The sequence below is a fragment of the Chlorocebus sabaeus genome, chromosome 16 (genome assembly GCF_047675955.1).
Source record: "Chlorocebus sabaeus isolate Y175 chromosome 16, mChlSab1.0.hap1, whole genome shotgun sequence".
In the NCBI taxonomy this organism is placed as follows: Eukaryota; Metazoa; Chordata; class Mammalia; order Primates; family Cercopithecidae; genus Chlorocebus; species Chlorocebus sabaeus.
The window spans coordinates 11,900,510-11,920,247 of NC_132919.1; the positions used below are offsets into that span (position 1 = coordinate 11,900,510).

At 37.3% G+C, this 19,738-nt stretch overlaps 1 protein-coding gene across 2 annotated transcripts in view; it reads left to right on the forward strand.

The window, feature by feature from the left end:
* Positions 1 to 19,738, forward strand: part of MAP2K4 (mitogen-activated protein kinase kinase 4) — a 120,647-nt gene that overhangs the window by 33,887 nt on the left and 67,022 nt on the right. The window lies entirely within an intron of this gene.

Below are 19,738 nucleotides of genomic sequence, written 5' to 3' on the forward strand. Positions count from 1 at the left end.
GTTCCAGTTAAATTGCAAGTTGCATTTAGGAAATTTAACTGTCTTCTGTCCAACTGTACAAATCTTCACCACTTAGTGACAAAATAGAGTCCCATCTTAATAAGCTAGATTCCTGCAAGATTTCCATGTCATAGTAAATGGAAAGAATTGTGTACATGTGAGTTACAGATATCAGTGGTTATTTCATTTACTGGATTTTTAAATTAAACAATAGAAATAATATTGTAGCGTCTCAGTGAAAATATTATTAGAGCATCTTAGTTGATATAAAACAATACCTTCAGAACAGTATTTTATATTAGCCTTCAGTTGAATCTAAGTGATGTGAAATATTAAAAAAATCTCTTCTTATTTCCCATCCTAACCTATCATGAAAATGAAGGCCAGTGACTGTACTTTTATAACCATGTCCATAAAAATAATTTTGAGCCAGTTTCGATATTGAAAACTATAAAGCAAGTGGTGTAAGGTATGACTAAAAAGCTGACAGATACATTATTTAAAAAAAAATAATAATTTCTCAACAATTTGTATCTAGACCTTATTAAGCTTAAAATACTTTTATTCTTCCCAAAGAGGCACTTTTATTGCTATTTTCTCTTCTTTCAGAATTTGGTATGCATTGTATTTACAAACAGTAACAAATTGGTAGAAGGTAGTGTCTTGCAAAAGAGATGCTTAAAATATTTTTAAAACAGCAATGTCTAGAAGGGAGTGGGGTGTGGGTATGTATATATATACTTATACTTTCACTTGTAGCCTTAGAGGGAATGAAAGATATTTTCAATAAGAAGTGTAGTAACAATTTATTTTTCTCAATTATCTATCAATTTTATTAGATTAGTGTTCATAATTTTATACTTCTTGTTAGAGCTCAGCCTAGAGTCCCACCCTTTTTGTCTTCTCTGAAACATCAAGTAGGGGCTCTCATGAGGAAGGAAACTTAGTATTTGTTAATTAGTCAGAATTTCAGCAGCAAGGAAACAGTTCTTAAAAGAACCTCCTTCCTTATTTCTTAGAATTTGTAGTGAAAGCTAGTACAAAACTAATTATTTAATGTAGCTCATTTCTGTTACCGTAGTTACTAGCTGAACCATATGTTTGAAGTCTAAGAAGGAAAGGATGTAGCAGTAATCACCAAACTTACCAGATCTTTCTTTTTCCAAAGCCTTTTTGGACAAGGAGAAAGACAACCTGACTTAAATTAGAACTGGAAAAACATTCATCTATTTGTACTGTCTTCCCTCTGGAGTCTCTTTATGTATGTGGAATTCATGGAGCAAAATTTTTTAAGCAATAGTAAACACAGGGTGGAAAAAAACTTTCTTCCAAAGTTGAGTTCAGGTTTTATTTTTTGTTTTGTTCTTAACTAATGTTTTATAATAAACCTATAGCCAGCTAGGTTTCTCATCCTTCGTTTCTTCTCAGCAAGTATTTAAAGTTTGAAAGGACATGGTGATAGGTATTTTTACCTTATGGTAGAATCTTTAGAGCTTGATTCTGGTATGTAAAAATTTGAGACCCAGACTTTGTTGGAAGTTTTTTATTGTACAGGTCAATTGTTCTGGGTTAGGAATAGGTAACTGCTAGCGTTGTTACTGGTCAGGGATAACTGTTTTATTACTTAGAACAGCATTATCTCCTCTACCTTCCCAGCCCCTTCCAAAAGATATCCTTTTGTACTCTTCCTCTGAGTTGTTTGCCATCAGCACTAAAAGCCATTGTTAGTTTCTGTTTAGGATGAGTACTTGCAATTAGAAAAACATAACTTGTAGTTTGTGGGGGTTTTGAAATAAGATATCTCTTACCATTTATATGTTTTTTCCTCCTAAAATTTCCTTGAACTTTAATAATTACGGATGTGAATATAAAATTTGTTCATGAATTTAGGAAAAGATAAGATGAAATAAGCAACCTAATGAAGTTAAGATATGTCACAGGATCTGGTTTCAGATCTCCTTGGCATTTGATATCTCCTGGATTGCAGGATCCTTTGCAAGATTAAAAAAAAAAAAATGTAAGACGGTGTTCTTTTTTTCTGAGAACCAACAGTTTAAATAAAATTCCAAGAAGTGACAATTGGCTGTGGTAATTTTAGTAAGGCATAAGGTAATATGGAGTGAATGTCAGATTAAAGTGCATGAGGGGAAATCATTTTAGATAACCTGCGTGATGAAATGTTTCCCAGAAGAACAAGATTTTACTGCATTTCGAAAGCCAGGCAGGGAAGGTTAAGTGAAGACAAGAGACAGTGGCATTCTGGTGAGCGCATATGTACAAGAGAAGTTTTGGGAACCATGTGTAGATGTGTTTAATTGTAGCAGAGATGTTATTTATAGATTACCTATTTCTCTCTCTCACTGAAAGCTTTTAGCATGTTTTCTTTATTCTTGATATTCTGTAATTATATGAGGATAAGCCTCAAATTGCATCGTCTTCCCATGTATCAGATTAACCCTTTTAAAGATTCGTGTATCTCTTTTTTCTGGGAAAATTGCTGCTGCTTTCCTTTTGGTACATTCTTTCATGGTTTTCCTATCGCCTTCTCCTGAAACTTGTGTTACTAGGATGCTGGACTGTCTGTATCCCCTGTATCTTAGACTTTAAAAAAATGTGTTCCGTCTCATTGTTTTCTTACTCTGTATCCTGGGAGATTTTCTTTATTTTCCATCCCCTCTAAGGAATCTTGGCAATCAGTTTTAATTTCCAAGAGTTGATTGTGGCATTTTCTTAGGATTCTGTTCTTAATTTATGGATGCAAAATAGGGAATTTAAAAATTCTTTTCTGTTGTTTGAATTATCGATTTCCTCAAGGGTCAGTTTTTCTGACCCTTTTCTTTCTCATTAGTTTTTTTCACATCTTACAATTTTTTTTTTTTTCATGTCTTGTTCTTGATTGTTTCTTGAATGAGAGCTTTGGTTATGGATCATCACCTGGTGGGCTTGGCTTTACTTTTCTGTGAGTATTTTGAGAGCTAGCTCTTAGGCCAGGAATATTACCGATGCTAGAATTAGTAGAGCCAACGTTCACCTTAGGAAGCCTGGTTCTCTCCAGATACGTTTGTTTTCTTTGAAAACATGTCCCCTTTTTATTTTAGGGGAAGAGTAAAGAGGAAAAGTGGAACTGACTAGATTTTCGTGTGTGTGTGTGTGTTTTTTTTTTTTTTTTTTTTTTTTAAGTGGCAGAGTCTCACTATATTGCACAGGCTGGTCTTGAACTCCTAGACTCAAGGGATCCTCCCTCCTCAGCCTCCCAAAGTGCCTGGCCTAGACCTTCCTTACAGAAAGAAGTTTAATTAACTCCAGTTTCTAGGCCTTCATTTCTTCTGATCATGAATTCTCTCTGATCCAGGGTTCTATTGGGACCATGATTTATCTCTCATATTCACTGCATGTCTGCCTCCTACCATCTGTTACAGGTTATAGTTTTTTCTGTTTATTTTTAAACCTTTTATTATGGAAAATTGCAAAAGTAAAAGTAAAGTGGTAGATGAATCTGTCTTTACTGTCAATCAGCTTTAACAGCTTCAGCAGTTAGTAGCATGGCCATTGTTGTTTTATCTTTTCCTCCAACCCCTTAGTTTTAACCAAATCTCAGATGTTATGCATTCTATAAATATTTTAGTATGCATTTATAAAAGATAAGAGCTGCTTTTGAAAGACATAATCATAGTACCATTGCTACATCTAGTAGAATAAATAATTCTTTAATATCATCAAATAAGCAGATGACCTCATTAGTTTTTTTATTTTTAATAGTTTGAAGTAAGGTCTCTACAAGGTCCTGCGTTCTATGCAGTTAGCTGATCAGTCTTTTAAACTAGAGTTCCTTCTCTTGAAATCAATTAGTTTTTCTTTGTGATACATTTTTATCTACTCTCAGGCATTCGGAAATTTAATTCTTTTAATTTGTTTATTGCTTATTTCCTTAAAAAAAGGATTTTGGGGGGGGTTCTTGGAGGATGAGGAGACAACCTGAACAGGAAACCGTGATTTTTAATTATCATTGATTAAAATTATAAATATTTCTGACAGAAAATGCATATTATAATAGAGACTCTTGTACCCACTAACATTTTGCCCCTTGGCTTTTAAAATGAAAGATTAAACTGGATAGCCAAAGAGTACAAAGAAAGAGCAAAGGAAAAATGTGTGGCTACCTTTTAAATTTTCATCAGGTTTGGATTCTACTAGACACTGTAAGTCTTTTTGATACTCTAGGGATATTCTTATAAATGTGGCCAGCTTATGTCAAAATCATGTTGTGTATATGAATTTGACAAACAGAAGTAGATATTCTGGTAAACATTCTGTGTTTTCATGATGGTGAGTTACGGTTGAGTCCTCTCAGTGTACTGAATCATTTAGAATGTATTCAGTACAATTGTTATTCTGAAAGAACAGCCCTTTTATCTTCATAACATATCACAATTGTCAAGAAGAAACACTAGCTTAAAAGTTAACACTGGAAATAAATAGTGATGAATGCAGATAACATTTTGGGGCTTAAGCGTTTTGGAACCACACGTTTTAAGTTTAAAGGGCTCTCTTTAGACCAAAAGGATCTCTAGGATCTCCCTTATCTTTGTTTCTTGCATTGGAACAGACACCCAATTGTGCTATAGAACATCTAGGAGTAAAGAGGTTTCAAAGTCCCTAGTTAATAACTAATATTCCTCATATTTCTTGATGAGCCTTCTCAGTAGAACTTTATCTTAAACTTAGAATTTCTTCTTCTGTTGGTTAAATTGTGAGAACTTTGTCTTTTAAACGTTGCTGTCTTAGAATTAATGACGAGGCCGGGCACAGTTGCTCACACCTGCAATCCCAACACTTTGGGAGGCTGAGGAAGGAGGATTGCTTGAGCCCAGAAGTTCGAGACCAGGCTGGGCAACATGGCAAAACCCCATTTCTACAAAAATAGAAAAAATTAGCCATGTGTGATGGCATGCGCCTATGGTCCCCCCAGCTACTTGGGAGGCTGAAGTGGGAGGGTCAATTGAGCCCTGGAGGTTGAGGCTACAGTGTGCCACTGCACTCCAGCCTGTGTAGGAGTAGAGACTCTGTCTCTATTAAAAAATACAATAAAAATTTGTTTTTTAAAAGAAATAGCAATGGGTAGAAATCTAGGAGTCTGGATTGTCGTTATCTCTGTGACCTTGACTTTATCACTTAATTCTGATCTCAATTTAGGCATTGAATTAGAATAGCGGCATACACTATTTTATGTAATGAATTGGGAGGGGAGAGAATTAAGCCAGCTTTGCACTACTTTCTTTAAATAAAGTTTCATCTACAAGACTGATAGGCTAAAAAGATAAAGGAGGACCTTCTCTGACTGACGTGTTTGTGAGGTGGGAGAGAGCTTGTAGCGTTGTCTGCCTTCATTCCCCAAAATAGTCCCAGGACATCTCTGGTGAATTTCTAAGTGTGAATACCTCTAATCTACATGAATTTGGAAGGTTTTTTCTATCTCTGAAATTTTTGAAGCAATCACGATACTATGAAATCTCTACATTTCTGTGGTGGAACACTTTTACAAAATAGCAGTAATGGTAGAAGTATTTATGGGTGTGTGTTAGTAGATGCTGTTTAATCTCAAATGTGTTAAATACTATGGCGTGTGTGTGTGCATGTGTGTGTGTGTGTGTGTGTGACTGGTTTGGCGCTACTGCTGCGAATCTTTTTTCTTACTGTAGTAAATACACATAAAGTAAAAAATTTTTATCTTAACCATTTTAAGTATACAGTTCGTTGGGATTAATTACGTTCACATTGTTGTGCATTTGTCGCCATCATCCATCTCTAGAACTCTTTCCTCTTCTCCAGTTGAACTTCTGTACCCGTTAAGCAGTAAGTCCTTATTCTCCTTCCTCCCAGCCCTGGCACCCACTATTCTACTTTCTGTCTCTGTGAATCTAACTGCTTTTTAGGTACCTCTTATAAGTGGAATCATAACAATATTTATTTTGTGTCTAGCTAATCTCATTCAAAATAATGTCTTCAAGGTTCATTCATATTGCAGAATGTATCTTTCTCCACCCTTTTTAAGGGTGAATAATTATTTTATAGTTATGCGTATGCAGCATTTTGTTTAGCCATTTATCTGTTGTTGGACATTTGGGTTGTTTCTACCTTTTGGCTCTAGTAAATAATGATGCTGTGTTTGGGATAATCTTTAAAGCTTAGATCATTGTACTTCTTAAAGTTACAGTTTAGGGATATTCAATCTTATCTTTAGTCCCACATTGTACCTCAGCGTACCTGAAGCTGTGGTACATTTCCGTAAGTCAGCAATTCACTGGAGAAGTGATTCTCTACAGAGGTAGCAGTGGTAATAGAAGTGGTAGAACTGATTCCCTTTGTGGGCCCTTTCCCCCTTGAGATTCACATTCCGTTCGAGCTGGATGTTTATAGCTGAGGTGGTGGATGCTAATTCTGGAATATATATTTGCATAGATTAATGATACGTGCTGTTGAGTTGTGTGCTTTTGGTATTATAAATTGTCTTTGTTCTTGAATCAGAGACCGAGGCAGACATTAGAAGATAGCCCTGGGTTTTTAACCAACAGTACTTCCAAGTGCTGTTCCTTGAAGATATAGCTGACTTCTTAGCTGTTGATGAGTGTTTCAACTATTTCTAATAAGGCAGTTATGTTTTTGAGTTCTGATTTCAATCAGAATATTATAAGACCTTTTGCCTTTGTAGTATGTATGTTTCTGGAAACTTTTAAATATTATTAAGGAAATTTGCTATATAAAGGTAACATTTTTTTCAGTGTTTTTTTTTTTTTTTTAATCTACAACTGAGTAACAGTATGATTATATTATTGTTCTTGAGCAAATTTGTTTTCCCCAGAGTTAATAACCGCCTCATTTATGGTTCACTGTGAATCTTCTCTGAACGTAATTAAATACATCAGTTGATCACTCAGTTCTTCCCCTCTCCTCCCCCACCTTTTTTTTTGTGTTAGCTATCCAGCCATACTGTTGCTTTAATCTGGAGTGGTTATACTTGAGGCCTGCTTCACAGGGCTGTTGCCATTGTTTTGTGAATGCCTGATTCTGATTCTCTGTTTCTGGGATTTTATCTTTTTGTTTTATTTTTCGCATTCCCACTCTCATTTTGGTAGAGTATATATTCTAAGTCTTCCTGAGATAATAATTCTTAGTAGTTTTTAACTATTTCTTAAGCTTTTTGGTGTTTGTGTGCCTGAATATGCCTTTGTCTTTTTTCAGACAGGGTCTTGTTCTGTTTCCCCGGCTGGAGTAAATGGTGCTATCATAGCTTGCTGCAGTCTTGAACAACTGGACTCAAGTGATTCTCCTACCTTAGCCTCCTGAGTAACTGGCACTACAGGCATGTGCCACCATGCCTGGCTCATTTTCAAATTATTTTGTAGAGGACAGGGTCTTGCTATGTTGCCCAGGATGGTCTCGAACTCAAGCTGTCTTCCTTCCTCGGCCTCCCAGAGTGCTGGAATTACAGGCATGAACCACTGCTTGGCCTTGAAAATGTCTTTAAATAAATAACCCTCATAATAGATTAGCAGTTTTATTGGGTATAGAATTCTGGGGTAGAAATTTTTTTCCAGAATTGTGTTTGTATTTTGACAATGTTTTCTGTTTTCCATGGTTACTTTGAAACATTAGATGTGACTTTGATTTGAGAACCTTTGTATGTAACCTCTTTTTTCTTTTGTGATTTATTGTGGGGGTTTTTCTTTTTCCCCAGTGTCTGAAATCTTGATATATTTGCATTCTTCCCCCCGTACACCTCCCCTATTCCCTTTTCCCAGTCTTCTCCCTCCTTCCCCTCCTCCCCTTACCTTTCTTTTTCCTTGTAGTTTGCTCTCAGTGGACTCTTTCGATCTAGAAACCACTCTTTCATTCTAGGAAAGACAATTTATTATTCTTTTATTCATCTGGGATGTGTGTTCTTCTTACATTGCTATATCGATTCAATGAAATCCCATCAGACTTTTAAAATATGTATAATGTGACATTTTGATTCTAAAATATGTATGAAAATGGAAAGGACCTAGCCAAAAACAATTTTGTAAAACAGTAAGTTGGAGGACTTAAAACAACCTGATTTCAAGGTTGACTGTAACACGGTCAGCCTACAAGTACAACCTACAAGCTGCAGTAATTAAGGCTTGGTGGAAGGATATTAAAGATAAACAAATAGATCAGTGGAATGTAATAGAAAGTCCAGTAGACAAACACACATGTGTAGTCCATTTATTTTTGACTTTGATGCTTGTACAGTTCAGTGGGAAAAAAGATAGGCTTTTCATGGTGATGGAACAAACTGGAAAAAGGTTTGAAAGGATAAATCTTAATTTCTATTTCACACCATATGCAAAAATTACCTCAAGATGATTTGTTGACCTAAAAGTAAAAGCAAAAACTCTATAAAGCTTCTAAAATAAAACATGCAAGATATGTTTATTGTCTGGCATGGGCAAAAATTTCTTTGATAGGACAAAGAAACTACTAAAAAATAATAAATTGGATTGTATCGAAATTAAAAATTTCTGCTCATCAAAAGTTTTTAAAAAAAATAAACAGGCAAGGCTAGGCGCAGTGGCTCATGCCTGTAATCTTAGCACTTTGGGAGTCCGAGGTGGGTGGGTCACTTGAGGTCAGAAGTTCAAGACCAGCCTGACCAAAATGGTAAAACCCCATGTCTGCTAAAATACAAAATTAGCTGGGCGTGGTATTGCATGGCTGTAACCCCAGCTACTTGGGAGGCTGAGGCGAGAGAATTGCTTGAACCTGGGAGACGGAGGCTGCAGTGAGCAGAGATCGCACCACTGCACTCTATCCTGGGTGACAAGAGCAAAATTGTGTCGAGGCGGGCGGCGGGGAGCAAGGAGGAGGAGAGGGGTAGGGGGAGGGAGAGAGAGAAGAAAACATTCACAATGTATGTGTATCTGACAAAGGACTTTTGTATATATAATGAACTACAACTCAAAACAACCTAGTTTACTTTTTTGTTTTTGAGACAGAATCTCTGTCACCAAAGCTGGAGTACATCATAGCTTACTGCAACCTTGAACTCCTGGATTCCAACAATCCACCTGCCTCAGCCTCCAGAGTAGCTGGGACTACAGGCACATTCCATCACGCCTGACTCATTTAAAAAATTTTTTTTGTAGAGGTGGGATCTTCCTATGTTGCACAGGCTGGTTTTGAACTCTCCTTAAGTGATCCCCCTGCCTCGGCCTCCCAGAGTGCTAGGACTACTGTCATTGAACCACTGGGCCAGCCCAAACAACCCATTTAAAAAAATGGTTTAAAGACTCTGATAGACAGTTTACAAAGAAGGTATTGGAATGGATGGTAAGTATGTGAGAAACAGCTGTAAGAACATTAGTAATAAGAGAAGTGCAGACTGAAACAAAAAGGTGATACCACTACACCTTCACCCGAATGGCTAGAATTTAAAAGACCAGGCAATATCTTGGCAAATATGTGGTGTAAGCAGAATTTTCCTGTATTGTTGAGGAAACAGAAAATGGTACAGCCACGTTAGAAAACTCTTTGCTAGGTTTTTAATAAAATAAATAAGCACCTGCCTCCTGACCCAGCAGTCCTACTTGTTATTTGTCTCAGATGAAAACACTCTCAGCAAGATTTGTAAGTGAATGTTCATGGAAAGTTTATTCGGAATAGCCTCCAAATTAGAAAGAACCCAGAGTGTTCAATAATGGAAGAATGAAGAAACAAATTGTAGTATATTATTTAATAAAATACTCTTCCTCAGTAAAGTGGAGAAAATACTGATACCTGCAACCATATTGATGAATCCCTGAAAATGCTGAGCAGAAGAAGCCAGACACAAAAGAGAACATACTGATTCTATCTCTATGAAATCTAGAGAGGCAGGACCGGTCTCTGGTGATTGAGATCAGATCAATGTTTGCCTGTGGAGAAGATTGACAGGAATGGCACCAGGGAACCAGGGAATTTTCTGGGGTGATGGAATGCTCTATATCTTGCTATATTTTGTGAAATAGAAAGGTGCCTGCATTGGCAAAACTCATTGAGCCACATATGCTTATGTTTTGTGCATCTCACTATATGTAAATGATGCCTCCGTTTAAAAAGCAATCCAGAACAATAACAATAATATATATACATATTATTATTATTATTGGGTTTTTTTTGAGACGGAGTCTCGCTCTGTCACCCAGGCTGGAGTGCAATGGTGCGATCTCAGCTCACTGCAACCTCTGCCTACTGGGTTGAAGTGATTCTCCTGCCTCAGCCTCCCGAGTAGCTGGGATTACAGGCCCACTGTGCCTGGCTAGTTTTTTGTATTTTTAGTAGAGACAAGGTTTCGCCATTTTGGCCAGGCTGGTCCTCAGGTGATCTGCCTACCTCGGCCTCCCACAGTGCTGAGATTGCAGGCATAAGCCACTGGGCCTGGCCTAATTTTTGTATTTTTAGTAGAAACGGGGTTTCGCCATGTTGGCCAGGCTTGTCTCGAACTCTTGACCTCAGGTGATCTGTCCGACTCGCCTCCCGCAGTCTGGGATTACAGGCTTGAGCCGCTGTGCCCGGCCAATAACAATAAAAATTATACTGATAGTTTTTTTAGTCTCACTGAGCAGTATTTGTGGTTTTCTGTCTTTGTTCTCGAAGCACCTATACATTTCAACAATTTAGATGACCTGATACATATGTGAACACTGTGTTTTTATTGAATTCAGCTTTCATGCCTGTAGAACAATATTGTGATCAATTTTATTTCTGCCCATGTGGTTTCCCTTTTCATGATGTTTGGAAGAACCCTAGAGTGAAATTTTTAAGAAGGTTATCAAGTTTCTTTTGAGGATTAATCTAGAGTATCTGTTGCACCACATCAGGTATAGTGTACCCCTAAGTAGCCAGAGTTCCCTAAAATGTGTGGGGACATGTTTTCAGTGTGCTTTAAAATAACATTTCTTTCTTTTTTTAATACAGAAAAAGTATAAAGAAGAAAGCCAAAACGGCCCATTATCTTATCATCCAGGTAGTTCATGTTACCCTTTAATAAATCAGTAGTACCTGCTTCTGGTAAGATAATTCAGTTGGTGCAGAAAGTTATAAAACAAAAAATAAACTTCGTGCCCTTAATATTTATTTCCAGAGATAACCCTATTAAATGTAAAATGCCTTGCACAAAAGCTTATTATATGTCAGAATACATAATAATTTATATAGATCCTTAAAGAATATTTACATACAGTAGCAGCTTTTTTCTGCACTTTTTTGTAGCTTGAGTTTTTATTGACTTAATAACTAGTACGTCTTGAAAATATTTCTGAATTAACCCATACCCTTTTCCTCCTCCTCCTCTTCTTCTTCTTCTTTTTTGTTTTTTGAGATTTTCTCACTCTTGCCCAGGCTGGAGTGCTGTGGTGTGATCTCGGCTCCCCGCAACCTCCACCTCCCAGGTTCAGGTGATTCTTGTTCCTCGGCCTCCCAAGAAGCTGGGTTATAGGCATGCACTACCACACCTGGCTAATTTTTATATTTTTTGGTAAAGATGGGGTTTCACCATGTTGGCCAGGCTGGTCTTGAACTCCTGGCCTCAAGTGATCCACCCGCCTCGGCCTCCTGAAGTGCTGGGATTACAGGGGTGAGCCACTGTGCCCCATGCACATACCCTATTCTTAGTTGTATAGTATTCATTTCATTGTATAGATGTATTATATTTCCTTATTGATAGCTATTTAGATTATTTTCATTGTTTAATTAAAAACAATGTTTTAGAGGACAACTTTGTGCTGGTGAAATGTACTTTTAAAAATTAACCAATGTTTACTTCTTCATAGATTGGTAATTTTCAGCCGTTGTCATAGGAGAGACTGGAAGTAGCTGTGTCTTCTCAACCTTGTTACTATTGAGATATTAGATTGGAAAATTCTTTGTTGTGGGAGGCCATCGTCCTGTGCATGGTAGGATGTTTAGTTTAGTGGCGTCCCACTAGATGTCAGTAACACAAGCTCCCTACTAGCTGTGACAGCCAAAATGTCTGCAGACGTTACTAAATGAACCTTGGGGTGCAAATTTGCTGCTTCTTAGGACCACTGGTACAGAGAGCACTGCAGGTTTACACAGATGAATCTTTTTCCTCACTGAGGAGCTGCAGAAGTCAGATATAAGAGGTGTATTCCTTGGGGTTTGAATGGATGCCAGAAAAGGGGAATTGGGGAATGGCTATAGGGATATCTCATAGAGTCCAGGGAGAACATCAAAGCTTTGGGAGCAAGTCATAGTTGCCAGAAACCAAAGCAATCCAGTACGTGTTCTTTCATACATTTAGCAAATGTTTGTTGAATGTCTGCCTTCTGCTAGTTACTATGTTGTGGGCATAGGTATTTCATGTTGAAAAAAGAGATGTGATTGTTACTTCATGAAGCTTGAGATTTAGAGGTAGACAAAGATGTGTGTGTGTGTGTATAAAATTATAATCACCTACATGCTATTAAAGGAAGAGAACCAGGTGCTAATGAGAGAATGAAATATGGGCCTAATTTAGAAGGAGGGTGGTGAAAATGTAGTCAGTGAAGGCTTCTAAACCTGAGTGAGTTTTACTAGATTTGGGGGAGGGATTGATGAGTGTTCCAAGTGGAAGGAATAGCATGTATTTGAAATTACCAAGGTGGGAAATATTCAGCTTGTCATGGAATGGAAGGAATGGCAGTTCACATGGAAGATGACTGACTGAGAAAGGAAAAACAAATTTAGATTAAAGTTGTAGAGACAGTTAGATATGGAGAGATGGGCCAGATAATGTAGGGCCTTGTAGATAAAGAGCTGGATGACATCCAGAGTGTAGTGGGGAGCTATAAGCAGGTGAGTGATTTACAATCTAAACTGATTATTTACAGTCTAAAGTAATTATTCTGGCTGCTGTGTGGCATATGTATTGAAAGGAGGTAAGAATATAGTTAGGGAGACCTGATAAAGCTGTGGTAATATAGCTAAAGCATAATAGTAATCTATTATGACTTTAATAATATTAAATTGATGACAGTTGAGGTAGAGAGAGACTGTGAAGAAATTTTGGAAGTAATTAATAAATATTGGTGATAATTTATAGATGATGACAAGGAGGAAGGTGTTCATAGTGACTTGTAGAATTCTGGCTTGAATTAATGGGTTCAGCTGCGATTACTGTGATGGAGACTACTGGGTATGGAGCATCCATAAATGGGGGTCATAGGGCAAGATTGAGTTTTAGATATACTAAGTTTGAGATATGTGTGACATATTTTATTAGTGATATCAAAACATATATATATAGTGTGTGTATATATGTATGTGTATGTACATGTATGTCTGTGCTTATGTGCATGTATCACATACTGTGGTGTTGAAAATATGAGTCTAGTGCCAGAGGTGAGGTTGTAGATTGGAGATAAAAAGTTGAGAATTGCTGGCATATAGATGAAAGGGTTGCCTAGGAATAGAGAGTGAGAATGTATTTTGATGAGAAAATTGGGTCCAGGACTGAGCCCCAAGAAAATCTAATATTTAGAGGTTGGATAGAAGAGGAGGGACAGGCAAAAATTAAAAGATGCTTGATAATTAGGAAGCAAACTGGTAGTATGTGATGTTATGGAAATCTAGCATTGTTTCAAAGTGCAGTTGGGAAGGAATTATGGTTGGCTATGTCTAATGTTCTGAGAATGCCAGTAAAGCTACCCTCTTGGCAAAAGCTCCCGAGTTATACTTTAAACTACTCTTAATTTCTTATATACGTGGGAAGAGGTTTTAGCTGCCACTGGAAATTGGAGCCTAAACAGGGAAAGGATCTCATGAAAACATGTAGCCTATAGATTTAGGGCAGTTTTGCTTACCTTTTCTTGAAGAAGCATAGCCCAGAAAAACTGTTCTAAGGGTAAACTTTGAGTACAACTGACACAGGATCAGCTCTTAGGAAACAGTCAATAGCAGCGTGATGCAAACGTGAATGTTTATCTTGTCCTCTTTAATGTTACTCTTTTCCATGGTGATAAAACATTTCTTTGTATTTGATAAATCAGTACTACTTCAAAATACTGCAGACTTACCTAATTTGTCAAATACATTCTGTTCACTAAATATGAATATCAGAATTTGAAATTTTCTATTTTACAGTGTTTGAGCCATTCTTCTGGACATTTCATTTTTCAGTTCTTCCTTTTGCCTCATCTTAGATCACAGCAAAGATACTCATTTGTTAGTAGTGCCAGGAAGCAGGCAGTTTCCATGGTAACTGACAGACCGAGTTTACTGTGGAAATTTCCGGAATTAACAGAGCTGCATTGCAGAAGGATGCATAAAGCAGTATTCATCTAGAGATCGTAACAGTACGGACACAGAAGAACAGTTGCAGTGGTGTGCAGGGTATGTCTTACCTTTATTTTCCTGTCTGAGGAAGATTAGTCATGTATATGTGTGTGTGTGTATATATGCTGAGGAGACAGTAAAACAGCTTGGGGCATTTTAGTATATGCTGGCTTGATAGAGTCAAAGTTGCTTAGGAAAAAGAAGGAAGAAGTGATTTGGGAAAGAAGGTATATTTGATAGCATTGGGAAGAAATCAAGATCAGATGATTGAGGTAGAAGAATGTGATAGTGAAATAAGAGGAGAAAACATACTTCAAACTAATTAAATAATAAAAGGTTCTTACGGATAGCGGTTCTAGGCACAAGAAGATATTTATTTATTGAAGGAAAATAGTAGACATTGTCAAGTTTGAGAAATCAAGTTTTCGTGTCCAGGAAGAAGAAATCTGTTAAGATAATTACCTATTACTTGCTGAAAGATAGGTAGATATGAGAGATGTCCAAGATATTAAACAAGGAGGTTTGCTGACATCTTAGTGTACTTACCTCAGTGATGAGAGAATCCTAGGAGGGTTTCTGCCCCTAATTCCACTCCCTGTTGATTGGTGGGGGATTTTCAAGAAAAATTCTGAAATGTATCTTGAGATTAAATTCTGGAAACAAAACTATAGGATTTGGGCAGATAATTGAAGGTGCCTGTCATACAGAGCATAATTATAAATTTAAAAGAGAAAAAGGATATAGAAAATATGATTTAGATTATTTGCATAGGTGCAATTTAGGTTGCTAGATATCATTTGGTATCATTTATATCATGTAGTCAGCAAACTACAGCTCGAGCTGAATCCATCCTGTTTGCTTGTATTTGTAAGTAAAGTTTTATTGGAACATAGCCACACCCATCCCCGCAAAGCCTAAAATATTTGCTATCTGGTTCTTTACAGAAAAAGTTTGTAACTCGTGATTTAGATGGTATACTGGATTTTTCAAGGCTTCTGTGAGATTACCACGAACTTGGTGGCTTAAAACAATAGAAATTTATTCTCTCACAGTTCTAGAGGCCAGAAATCTGAAGGTGTTGGCAGGGCCATGCTTCTCCCGAAGGTTCTAGGGGAGGATCCTTCCTTTCTTTCAGCTTCTGGTACTGCTGCTCTTCCTTGGCTTGTGGCAGCGTAACCATAATCTCTATCGCCTTCTTCCCCTGTGTCTGTCTTGTGTGTCTCTATCTTCTCCTTTTCTTTGTTTGGTCTCTTATAAGAACAGTTACTTTATTTAGTGCCCACCTAATCCAGAATGTCTTTTTTGAGATCCTTAATTTCATCTGTAAAGATAGGTTACTTTCTGAGATTCTGGATGGACATACCTTTTTTTTTTTTTGTGCAGATGGTATTGAAGAACTGGGTTTTGGCATAAGTCACATTGTATATTAGGGATAGCCAGTTCTTAGTGTTTCCTTTGACCTGCTGGAGAAGATATTAAACCAGGTTTCAAAGGCAAGGTGATAGAGGCATAGTTGAATCATAGAAGATAGCTTTTGTGACACAAACATAACCAGTAGAGTAAAGGGAGTACTAGAAAATTCACAGGAGAAAGACTACTAAAATATTCACAGAAAGCTGATGAAGACCAGTGCCTGATGCTTCATATCGTTGTCTTCTTGTCTCTTCATATTTTTCTCCCCTTAGCTCCCACCTCCAAAAAAACAACAAAATGATTTTGAAATTTTAATGAAAAATAGTTGGCACGAAAACAAAAATCACAGTTTTGAGGGATGGCTCATGGCTAAATTATGGCACTGGGAAATATATATATGATTCAAAAGAAATAGACTCAATAAGCAAGTAGAGGAGTGGCAGTGTAGAAAGTATACACCAATGTAGAGACCAGTGAACCTGAGACTTGGCTGCTGTTGAGAGTCTTTTTGTCATTGTGGGAGTATACAAACTCTTGGCCTAGGCAGGAGAGAAGGTCTGTGATGTTTTTCCTCTTCTCATATGGGCATATTTGTAAACCATAGTAACAGTGGTAGATATCTATCTTTGCATTCCCTGGAAGTCTCATTTACCATATTTGGGTATATTCTGAAATGTTTAAAAAGTGATGAATTCACATGGTGAAGAATCAAATAGTAGGCAAGGGATTCCAGTGTAGGTGCTGGAGCTGCAGAGAAAAGCCACCTAATATTGCCTATATTCTCACCTGCACACTTTGAAATGAAACTTCTGATACAGACTTTATGGAGATGATCATCAGAAGAATTAAACAAATGGTTAATCCAAATTAGGGTTCACTAAGAGTAAGTAAGCAGTACCAAACTAGCCTAATATACTTTTTTGAGAGTGTTATTAGGACTGTAGAGCAGGAGTTTGGCTGAGACTAGGTGTATCTTGATTTCAACCTTCATGGGCACAGAGGAGGAAGACAGTATTTTCAGGAAGTTTCTTAGAAGGACAAGAGTGAAGTCCGGGTTTTCTTTCTAATCAAATTCTGTTAGTCTGTGACCATGTATATTCTGAACACCAAATTGGAAGCCATGGGAATGAAAGTTTTTATTTTCTTCCTTTAGCAAAACATTTGAATTGTCTGCCTAAATAGCTTCATAGAAAGATGCAAATTCCCTTGAATCCAACTACAACTAGACTTTTAATTTTTCTGTTAGTGTCATGAGTATATGATAATAATATCTTAAGGAACTAGAATAAAATCAGGTGTAAAGCATAGATTGGGGTTAAATTAAGCTGGTTGATCATAGTTCACATGTACAGGCTAAAATTTAAGCAGTATAAGGTACTCATGAATACCCTAGATTTCAAGTCTTTGTATGATGTAAAATAAATGTGTCTCTATATAGAATTTATTTCTATAAAATTGTTTTCCTTTTCTCGTTGACATGTTTAGGTAAGTGTCTCAAAAATAATAAAAGTAAGCTTGAGAATGTTTAATAAGTAGGTGTTCAAAACACAACTCACATAGTAATAGTATTAAGAATTAGCTAACAGATCACAAATGAAAAGTTGTTGAGACTCTTGGTTTTTAATTTGCTTTAAGAACTAAATTTCTGACTTTGTAAAAGCAATTTGAGGTTTGTAGTGCAAAATGATATATGAGTAGCAGTGTCCTGCTAAAATATTTGTTAAGAAACATAGATGAAAATATGAAACACTGAAAATTAAGATGACTTAACTCCCTATAGGATCTAATAATGGATTCTAATAGTAACACAGCCAGAATAAGGAAAATTTTTACCCAGAGTTTCTTTTATAGCAGAGGCTTCATCCCTTTTCATGTTTATTTCTTCTCCTGCCCATACTAGTAACTACCAGAAAAAAACTGGGGAGGGATGGGAAGAGGGAGGAGAAATGGATGCTGACGAATTTTATCTGGGAAGTGTGGTCATTATGAGTAAAGTGTTGTAGGTGGAAGTAGAGAAGGATTGTAGTAACAGTATAGTGCTGCTGTGCTGCCCAGTATAGACTTAGGATTGTATTTTTATGTTGCTGTTGTCGGTTCAGAATACGGTATTAGAGACCAAGGAAGTTGGAGAGAGGAGAATTTACCATGGGAGCAATGAGTGCTCTAATTCGTAATATACTAGATCTAGATATCTCAAATCTGCCTTTGAACCATAGGCATGTAATGGGCAAATCCCTATCAGACAAGTAGAGTGCAGTCCAAGGATAATCTTCTTTTTCTTTCTCTCCTTCTCTCAACAGTTTTATCGAGGTATAATTGGCATAGAATAAACTGTATATATTTAAAGCATGTAATTTGCTAGGTTTTGACATATGTGTACATCTGTGATGCCATCACCATAGTCAAGTTAACATATCCATCATTCCCAGAATTTCTTCCTTCTCATTGTAGTGGGTTTTTTTGTTTTTGTTTTTTGTTTGTTTTTTGAGATGGAGTCTCACATTGTCGCCTGGGCTGGAGTGCAGTGGTGTGATCTTGGCTCACTGGGAACCTCTGCCTCCTGGATTCAGGAGATTCTCCTGCCTCAGCCTCCTGAGTAGCTGGGATTACAGGTGCCCACCACCACGCCCAGCTAATTTTTGGTATTTTTAGTAGAGACAGGGTTTCACCATGTTGGCCAAGCTGGTCGCAAACTTCTGACCTCGTGATTCGCTCACTTCGGCCTCCCAAAGTGCGGGGACTACAGGTGTGAGCCATTGCGCCTGGCCTCTTGTTACAGTTTTTATGTTTAGATGTTTGATTTGGTTATTTTTTCTCTCTTCCACGTCTATATTTAACATACTCTATCCATCCTTTAGTTTTTTAATATATGGAATGTAGTAAATGTTTCATTGTCTTTATTAATTCTAGTATTTTTGTCATTTCTGGGTCAGTTTCAATTGATTGATGTTTTCCTCTTCATTACGGGTCATGTTTTTCTGCTGTTTTGTGTACTGTGGTCATTTTAGATTGCGTGCTGGAGATGATTGTGTGATGGCTGTTTTTGTATTTTCATGAATGTTGAGTTTTGTTCTTTGGTTAAGTTACTTGGAGATACTTTGATCCTTTCAGGTCTTGCTTTTTAGCTTTCGCAGGTGAGACTACTCTAGAGGTAATTTTGCCTCACTAGTAAGGTAAAATCCTTCTAACTACTTTATTGGATTCCAATCAGGAAGTTTTCCACTCCAATGGCTAAGAATAGGAACTGCCTTGTATGAGCCTGGGTATCATTCCCTCTTAATCCTTTTAGGTGGCTGCTGCTTCAGGCTTGTATAGGTTCCTCACAATCATCCACTGATCAAGGAGGGCCCTCTGCGTATCTGTGGAGTTCTCTTTCTGTGTAGCTCTCTCTTATCCTGTACTCTGCCATGTGAACTCTGGCTACATTGGTCTCCCTAGATTCCCAGATCCTTGTCCTCAACACAAGGGTACTGCCAGGATCTGCCTAGATCCCCCTCCCTGTATCACAGTTGGTGAACTCTTTAGGGAGTAAGCTGGGGGCAATTGTAGGGCTCATCTTACGTATTTCCTGTCTTTCACTGTCTGCTGCCCTTTGTTTCCTGATGATTTCCAGTGTCTTCCAGATTGCCTGTACATTCTGTTTTTTTCAGTTGTTTTAGGTATGAGGGTAAGTCTGTCTCCTGATACTTCATAGTAGGACAAGTGAAGGTGCCACATTGACTCTCACTGTGAGACGGAAACAGGAATTGTGGAACTAGGGAATAATATCTTGAAGACTTTGAGAAAGAGCATCTCCAAACAAGATATCTTGCAGGATTCAAAATAGTTTCTTACAATAGTGACTGACATTCTTAATACAGTGAAAGAAGTCACGGCGTTTATAAAGATGGATTGGAAAAATCTCAAGGAGAAAACAGACTGGATAGATAGGCAGCAAGATTATAGAAAAGGGACAGATGAGGGAAAGACATAGCTAGGGACCTGAAAAGCACTG